Genomic DNA, 10,133 nt, shown 5'->3' with positions numbered 1-10,133 from the left:
GTGAATACTATCACGGCAAGAAATAACATCTCAAAAAATACAATAAATATGTGAATAGTTCATTGTCTGTGTAAGAGAACAACCATAAATCCCATAAACTGTCAATTTACTCATAACAATTGTCAGATCCTGCAGCAAACAGTATAGCTCGTCAAAACATGAACATGAATAACAGCATAAACAATCGTCTAACAGTCACAGGAACTCCAAACCAATATCGCCCTTCAAAGCAATTCATCCAATCCATTCAACAACTACTTCAACTCTTACAAGACAAATAACCAAACTATGAACAAATCAAACAGATACAATGTACTTGTATCAAAGCCAAACCAATAAATACGCAAGGATTTGCACAATAGCGGATTGCATGGATAAACACTATTTATAAATTTGAGGAGTAATTTTAAATACGCATATAAAGTTCATTTCCATTAATCTGTAAGATTTATGAGAAGGTTAAGGAGTCCAATTTGATACTAGAGAAGAATATTATGGAATGCTAGGCAATAAGAAATTAGCTTTGTGAGGAGTATAAAAATTTGGGGGTTAGTTATGATGAAGGACTAGTCTTGGTGCAAAGGGATAGTACCAGTTAAGTGTATCATTAGGTATAGGAAGATAATATTGAGTTATTGACACTTTAGCTTACTCACTCTGAAGTTGAACACGGGGAAATTCTGACATCCCGAATCTTAACTCATAACAAATAAACGAACAGCCCACCATAGAAAAGCCAATCAGGCACAAACAGAACTCTTGTCAATCTCTCAAATCAATTCTGTTCCCAAAATGTAAACAATCGTATCAATCAGCGCTTTAAATAGAAGTACTTATCAGAACAGCTTACTCGCAAATCGAATAAGATTCATAAAAATAGTAAACTCTTTATACAAATTTCATAGCTAATGAACTCATTGTTGCTTAAGTTCCAATACATCTTCAAACTTTTCTTTATGCTGAACATCGATAAGAAGAAATTCAATGAAAATCTTATGAAAATAGAGAATGTGCTCATGCAGAACAAAAGATACTATAGCAATACCATAAACATTACGAATAGTCTAATAAGAGATAGTACTAGCATGGGAAACTCGAATAATAACACCAATCATAACATCGACGCTCTACATGCACTTACATTAAAGTCTCAAGATCCTCTAGGAAATGCTGCCAATGATTCAGTTCTTGCTCGAAATATAAAGATCTAGTCCACAGACTCTCATCTTCTCAACAATAGCATCTTCCATGAAGATATCAATGTGACATAAATTCTGCAGATTGTCTAGAGTGTCATCTCCAACACTTCCATTAATATTGAAACTCAAAACTTCTTCAATACCTATAAAGAATAAATACAGAACACACTTACCGAGCATCTGCTGATACTTTTCAGCGACATTCGGATCCCTCTGATCTGTCGGAAGACTATGGTGCTTGAGTAGTTGCAGTTTATGGCTGTGGAGAGTCTGGACAGTCTGTAAAGTTGGGAGAAACAAGCGATTAAGGTAATAACGAGTATCAGGGAGTAATGCGAATATGCCTACATCTAGAGGTTTAAGAATCTCTGTGGCAGTCTCTTAGACTGCTTTCGTTCGATGACTAAAAATAAAGTTATAGGTACTTCTAATAATTTGCAATTCCATTGCGGAACCTAAAACAGAATACCCAATGCAACAGCTCAAAGTAGTAAAAATATAAACCAGCTCGGAAATCACATAAAAACAAACAATAACGCCATGAAGGTCATCGATAAAGGACTGCCTCTGCCACTTTCGATTGCCCCTAAGATTAAATTAGCTCCATAGCTCCTAAACGACTAGCAAGAAGATCGAGACGATATAGGATTACATGGCAGAGCGATCCTCGCATTATTTGCATCGAAATTGGAGAATTCCGAAAGAATGCTGGTCTTCACAGAAAAAGCTAAGAAGAATCCAAGTTAAATGGTAAGACAGCTACACTAGGCACGCAACTAAAACAAAAACACTCTGCAGTTGTTGGATTTAAGCATCAAGAAACACGAATATATCCCCAAAAATATCAGATAGACCATTTTCAGCGTTAATGACCCAAATTCACAGGCATTTTCCCCCAAGAGCACCGTAACCAACAATATGGGAGCATCAGTAGCAAAGAACAAAAACATAGTCTTTTCTAAAGATAAACCATTCTGAATGAGGAATGCAGGGACATACAGATGATTCTAGATTTGTCAGATCGATAACTATTTTTTATTACTGTATTACTATTAATATTAATTATGAATATTATCGTAATTATTGGGGAAGATTAATGTGGCAAAAGGATAATAAGGATCATGAAGATAATTTCAATTGTGATATCTATTTGGATTTATATTTAGGCTATTGTGATTATTGTATTGAGAATAATGTTAGTCTCATGTCTTATGCATTATTAAAGCAATATATGCATATTTATATATGTATTATTCTTGGTGCTTTGTTGTAACTTACGCGCTATTAATTGGAGATTATTTGCGAGTGCAATTTTGAGCTTGTAGGAAGGCATTAAAATAAAATAGATCAATTATGAAGCAACAATGACAATAGTAATGCCCTAAATATTCAATATCCATATGTATTAAAGTTGAAAGATTTAATTTATTTATTCTCTTGGTTTTGCAAATTGTTGATAATTATTTAATGCTCCTTGTTGACACCAAGGTATTCAAGTTTGAGAGGAACTTCTGGAAGATTCTCTTTGCGGCGCCTGCTTTGAACAACTCATTGTGCTTCATGGGGATGAGGGCTCATAGAGAAGATTGTTTAGCCCACATTGATGCAAATGGAAAGATACTCCATGAAACTATCTTCAAGGAGAACACTGACTCTTTCGGCATGTTGACTGATAGGCAGTGCTGCGTCCTAGAGACGAGGGAGAATCGAATCGTTGTCTGGAATCTGGAGCCATTCGAAGAGTTCTACATTGAATTCGACTATAAGACTGAAGAAGCCGACCAGTCCTTTATCGACATCTTCCCCGACACTCAGACCGTGGTTGTTAGAGAGAATGGCCGATATAACAACAGTACTTTCAAGCTCAGCTATTACCACTACCCTTTGACCAAGGAGTCCAAGCCTTACCATGTCTATGAGACCCAAGAGGAATGGACCTATGAGTATATGACCCGAAAGGCAAACAACCATTCCATGTACGTATGGTACAAAGGACGCCACGATGATGGCTTTGAGTTCAAAACTTACGATCTCCGAGAAGACCCCGCCGGAAAGCTGAACGTCTACAAGTTTGCGAATGAGGTCGGAAAGGCCGACGGAATGAATAAAACAGAAACCGCCATCACAACCATGTGGGAAATGAGGCCAAAGTAGTTTATGATGGTCTGCATCACCAATCGGCCTGAAGACAAGAACAACAACTATGTGGTTGACACAAACAGCGGCGTCATTAGAGAGGCTAAGTTCGAATTCGGGAAGTATCAGGCGCTCTCTATTGACCAAATGAGCTTTGGCTCAACCTGCATGTTCAGGACATTCGATTTCGAAAACGGGAACACCCTCGAGACTCCAGTTTATTACATCAGCAATGAAACTGAGGAGATATTGGCAGAGGAAACCTGGAAATGCACTTATTTGAATAAGTATACACAAATCGGATCTAACGCCAATGCCATTGTTGACTCAATGTTCGAAAACGGAAACGTCGCAGAAATTACTGTTATGACAAAGGAAGTTATACAACCCCAGCAAATCACAGTGCATTTCCTGAATGAAATTATTGAGGACGTCGACGACGATTTACTTTATGAAGTAAACAAAATGATCGATTATAGCAAATGAAAGGAGTATGATATTTCCTTCATTTATTTTAGAAACAGCTTCTTATTAATTAGCCTCAATTTCGATTTCAATTTTAATTTGAGATCCCAATTATAATTTCAGACCTCAATCTACAATATATCTTAAATTGAAAGAAATGAAGTCATTATGTCTTTTAATTAGATAGATTTAATGAGTATGCTATTATTTGTATCATATTCGCTGATTATAATTTCTGTATTGTACTTATATTTCTTCTTCTTTCGTCAATATATTCAGAATTATGCATAATCCAAACACAAGCAGGGTTGGGGTTGGGGTTGGGGTTGGGGTTGGGGTTGGGGTTGGGGTTGGGTGGGGGGGTTGGGAGATTAATCACAACAAAAGTCTTTCTCCGAAAAACCCATCTTCATTCCAAAATCATTCCAATAGTTTTTTGAAAGACCCACACCTAATCTACAACTTGCAGTCCCCAGTCAAAATTGTGCAATTACTGAAATCAGGGCTGTTTGAACTTCAGAATGATCGGCTCGTGGATCTGGAAACAATGGACACGTTGAAGGTTTCGTAGTATGTGATAGAAAAGATGCCGAAAGATGTCCACACTAAGTATCAAAGAACATAATAAAGCAATATGAGCACTTTTGGCAATTGCAGCAGTGTAAGCATAAATCAATCAAAAACATAGATGGACAATAAAAGCCATTGTCTCAATAAGAGTAAGATCAGCGAGGAAAGAAGTTCACACAGGAAAACTCATAAAGATCACATTGATGAAGAAGGATCCGAAGAGAAGTAATGGAACTACAGCACAAACATAACAAAAAGTAAACAGGGCAACAATAAAGTAATAGCGAAGGAGGGATGGAAGGCGATATACAATGACAAAGAAAATATAAAAAAAATGTAAAATATGAAAAGAAGCATAATAAAATAAATTAAAGGACTCAAATAATTCCATTTAAAAATGTGATCATGATTGCATAAATCACCGATTTCTTTCGCAATTTTGAACTTTTATCAGCGCAATTTCCCCAACTTGATCATTTTTTTGGCCTATGTTATTGCAGCTTATTTGGCTTTGATTATGTGCGGGATTTTCTACTCCTGATAGTTAGTTTATTTATTTTAATTGTCTTTAAATCGATAGGCTGATATTTCTCGAGGGGGGTCTCTATGGTCATTATTTGGTTGCCTGTTATTTGTTTAAATTCGATAATTTCCGTTATTCTTCGGTGTGAACAATGAAATCTTTTTTACACTTTTATCTGTTTTAAAAGCATTGACTCTGACATTACTTCCATTTTCGTTTTCATGGCGGTTTTTCGAAAGAGAGACTTCGAGACCCTTTTTGTTTGACTACTTCCTGTTACTATGGCTTCGTTTATTTTTTTAGCTGTTATTTCTAGCACTATTATTTCTGGTGTGATCTTGAGCTCTTTCTATGGCGGGTTCATGCAAGGATATTTCTGACTGCTTGCAGACATGTTTCGGAAGAATTTCAGACAGAAACTTAATTTTTGCATTTTTATTCCTCTCAATGTAGCGATTTGAGCATGAATTTGACTCCTAACCATTGCTCCTTTTTATTTTAGTTTCGAGAAGGGATGGCGATGGTATTTTCCATACTGTCGCCTTCGATATCTATGAGAGCGTCGAAATTGGTGAAGGCATCGGTATTGGAGATAGACTTCTGTGGGATTTGTTTTTGCTTTAGAATTAATCTGTGGTAATATTTTGATGGCTGTCATTCAACAATTTCGTTAGTTAGTTTATGGGTGTCCTCATACTTATAGTTTATGGTTACTGTCTATTACGTCTAAAAAATGTGAATTTAGCATTGAGAGACTATGCAAACTTTGGAGTATCCGCCTCTGAATTCATTTTATTTATACATATTCAATATTTAACGTCTCTTAAAGGAATCATATGATAATTAATAGTAATTAAATTTTGCTTATTTTTGGAGTTATCAAGCATTACAGACAAAAGTTGATTCCCTAACACTCATATTAATGTGTTGAAGTAGGCATTTCAATTTGTATAGTCTTCTTATTGTTTATCATAATGGCTGGTCTATATTCTGGAAGGCTTTTCGGATATGGTTCAATAATGACAATTATTCGACTTTTCGTGTAAATTATACAATAATAAGAATACATACAATATTTTATATAAGAATGCATCGCATACAATAGCAATAGCAAGAGTAATATAATAATAATCGTCATACACAATAAACATCATAGATATCTGATACAAGTTTCACAGTATGTGAATGTGAATGTGAATGAACCTAAGACTCTAAACTTATTCTTAGAATAATAGACAAGACATTTCGATAATTTTAACATCTACCATTGAATTCAATATAAAAATACAAAGCAGAAATAAATTGCAAAATAATAATTAACAAATAAATACAGTAAAAGAGCACGCTCATGAAGACATTAATCAAGCCATAATCCTAAAAATATGTAATGGTAAAAGGCTCGAGCATAACAAGCCTTAGGGCCACAAAAAATAGCAATAAGTTCAATCAAGCAGCCCATGAAATCCTTGGAATCTAAAACCCATACAATCAAAGGCCAAATGAGCAACTAATTTCAACAAATAATCAAATACCCCCACAAAATGAGAAATGCTTAGAAACAAAGCCATCGGAATATTCACATCAATCATCTAAACTGCTTGATGATTCGAATTCATTATTTGCAGGAGGACATATAAATTAATTGGCTGACAATAACGGTCGTATTAAGACTGATCGATATAAGGTCAAGGGTTCTGCGTCGTCTACTTTTATCGACAATAAGAGAGTCAGAACTGACGAGTCTGTCAGTCAGTTATCACGGGCGAATAAACGATTTAATACAGATAAATCTATAGAGATACGGTATGCGTAATCGAGGTTCTAATAGGATCACCATAACACGGAATCATTGGCCCAGTTACTACAGAATGCAAGCTAGGTCAGCCCTAATTATCGTATGAGCAAATAAAATAGCTCTAGACCCGGCGGCAAAGATAATCTGGATAATAAAATTAGGAGCGACGAACAAACATAAAAATAATCTGAAGAGTAAAGCACAGGATTCAAAAAAATAGTGGATAACTCATAATCAAGTTCATTTAATCTACGAAAGAAAAGTAACAATAAAAACAAATCACGCAATTCCAAATCATAAAGTCAATTATAATCATCAGAATATTAAAACTAAGAAGAATCGAACAATAACTCTCAGAAATCGAGCAATAATCGTAACAAAAATAAGAAGAATATCCATAATAAAAAAGAAGTACACAATTAAACTAAGAAAATCCGTCAATCGAATGACTAATAGTCAATTTTTTCGAGTATGAGTTATATGAATGGCAAGAAATAAAGCTTTGAGAGTACTTAAACAGCAATGGATAGAAATTAATAAAAAATCCGGAAGCTATTTGCTAAAAAAGTATAAATCCGAAATCTATCATCAGAATAAAAAAGCAAACTGATCCAATAAGCAAAATACATTCCTAAAACTTAGCAATAACTGAAAATGTAACAAAGATACCTGAAAGGTCAAATAAATATGGTGAATAATATCAGAGATAGTTAATAATTTATACAGTTGGTTTAAAATTATAAGAGAAATAAGATGATTGTGATGAAATAAGCAATGAAGAAATCGTAGTCGTCGAAATTAATACATTATTTGAAGAGTCAGGTTGTTAGTAGATCTTCATCTTTGCATCGACTGCCTGAAATTGGAAAATAAGGGGAATTTATGAGGGAGGATGTTGGTAGAAATGGCGCAAATATGAGAAATGACATAAATAAAAATAATGAGGATCGACAGCAAATGCCATTTAGGATATAAGACAGTCTATCAATGCAGAATTTTGTTACATATTCCCAAAAAAGAAAAGTAATGACTGAATAATCCAAAAAAGATGAAATATAAGCCCAAAAATTCAGATAACTGCAGAATGTGGAATATATCGAACAAATGTTCAAAACTAAAGGAATCGCATATAATAAAAATGTGCTATAAAAAGGTTTATACTTATTTAAAACATTACCCAAAATCTAATTGAAATAAACTATTGAAATGCCAAACTCATTGATTTCCAATCCTAGATACAAACAGTATCCACTATGATTTATATATTATTTAATTGGCGTGATAAATTTACTATAGGAATTTGATTTTGAGTTTTGTTTATTTTGTCGATATTCCAAGTGTATCAAAATGTAACATAAAGTGAAATCAACATGTGGATATATATCTGTATATATCTGAAATACCGAGTTGATCATATAACTATATAATTTAGGAAAACAAGAAAGATATTATGAAAGCGTCAGTTTTTAAACTTGTCGATTTATTAAATGACAAAGAAGGTTTCTAAGCCTAAGAAGACATCTGCAGAATTTGTGAAGATTTAATTGTATCGCTAATCTAGTGCTCTACTTGCTCTTCGAGCTTCTGTGAAAAATGTGCCGCAAAAAGATCAAAGTGCTTTAAATGTGGGAAAAAATCGGAGTACTAAAAAACTGATCCAAAGGAATTTTCCCTAAAATGTCCTTTCCATGATGAATGCTCATATAAACTTACTGCTGAAAATTTTCTTATCCATGCCATAAAATGTGAACTGGACCCAGAAGCCAAACAAAGATATCTAAAACAGTTAGGGAATCGTTGCTAAAATTTACACTAGCTTACACTAAGGGTGGATGCTCATAGAGTTATCAAAGGCAATCAATGCCATGATTGTGGAGCTATTGGATCTACTCGCCAGCAATGCAGTAAGTGTAACTTTGATTATTGTGTGGTTTGTAGACCAATTTAAATCAACGCAAAAGGATGTTCAAAGGGACATAAACTGAAGGAAGTAATCCGCAATTAAGCTGTTGCTTTTGTGTGTGATATCTGTCTCAAAAAAGGGAAAAATTAAAAGATGATATATGTGGACAAAAACTGCAATATTGGAATATGTTCTGAATGCTTTGAAGATTTGGAATGATGCTAAGAGTCCCTGAAGAGCAATCTCTTGTATGATTCAATACAAAAATATATCGAATGTCTTATATATTATTATAAACCTCTATGACTATATGACTATGTGTGTGACTCTATGACTATATGACTCTATATAATAATGGTAGGTTTGTTTCAAGGCTTTTACTATAGCAGATGGAAAAAAACGATTTATAAAGACTTCAGAATCGTATTAGTTAAATACCGATGGTAGCTCAGTTGGCAGAGCGGAGGACTGTAGAGTTGCGCGGTTATCCTTAGGTCGCTGGTTCAAATCCGGCTCATCGGAGTTTTTACAATAATAAATTTAATACATTTTTTTATAACTATACAGAAATATACATCATCAAAATTATAGCATATATCTCCATACATCCCATCCCATGAAATATCTCTTCCATCCCATCCTCTTAACCCTCCTACTTTGCCTCAGCCTAAACTTAAATGTCCATCAATGCGCATAGCCAATAATCCCAAACATCGAATCATTCACTTACACAACAAATGGCACAAACGATCCAACAACCAAAGCTCATATCTGCTACAATGATGAATATTTGTATATTTATTGGTGGAATGTCGATGCATAAATAATCTCAACCTACGAGAATTGCAATGACCCTCTCTACAATTAAGATGCGGTTGAAATATTTATTGCTACACCCGATTCCTACCCCAAAAGATACTTTGAGTTATAAGTAAGTCCAAAAGGTCAATTGTTTTTTGCAGATATTACCAACCCTAAAGGATATTGCTCAAATTTGGAGGCTGTCTACTATCCTTGCACATCTGCTGAGTACCATGGGAAAATAACCGAAAGCGGATGGTAAGCAAACCTCAAGATAAGTAAGAAATTACTATAATTATTATAGAGTTGGATTTAATTGGAAGAGGACTTAAACATAATTCTTATTTGGTGAATTTGTTCAGAATTGACAAGAGCCATTCGAAGCCAACAAGGTATTTAAGCTATGAACCTACAATGAGCAGCCCAGCATGTTTTCACCAACCGAAAGCATTTGTCGAAATTAAATTAGTTTGAAATCATTCATTCATTCATATCATTAATTAATTAGTTTATGCTGTGATTTTTTAGAATGTGTGTAGGAATATCTAAATTTGTATGTATATCCGATCATCTAACATAAAAATGCATAATATATATATATATGTGTGATTGTTGATATATAAATAAATCTGCTATGATTTCGACATCTAACAGTTATTATTAGGGGTTGGGGTTGGGGTTGGGGTTGGGGTTGGGGTTGGGGTTGGGGTTGGGGTTGGGGTTGGGGTTGGGGTTGGGAGA

General features: G+C 34.5%; 1 non-coding gene across 1 annotated transcript; it reads left to right on the top strand.

Moving 5' to 3' along the window:
* The first annotated feature begins 9,028 nt into the window (after positions 1-9,028).
* TRNAY-GUA (transfer RNA tyrosine (anticodon GUA)) lies at positions 9,029-9,113 on the top strand. Its single transcript is given in 2 exon segments — positions 9,029-9,065; positions 9,078-9,113. It is a non-coding gene; the product is annotated as a tRNA-Tyr (tRNA).
* The last annotated feature ends 1,020 nt before the right edge of the window (positions 9,114-10,133 follow it).

The sequence above is a fragment of the Brachycentrus maculatus genome, unplaced genomic scaffold (assembly GCF_059751285.1).
Source record: "Brachycentrus maculatus isolate JH-2025_06_01 unplaced genomic scaffold, ASM5975128v1 h1tg001074l, whole genome shotgun sequence".
In the NCBI taxonomy this organism is placed as follows: Eukaryota; Metazoa; Arthropoda; class Insecta; order Trichoptera; family Brachycentridae; genus Brachycentrus; species Brachycentrus maculatus.
The sequence above is the reverse complement of the archived record's forward strand: the minus strand, read 5'-3'. Positions and strand labels throughout refer to the sequence as shown.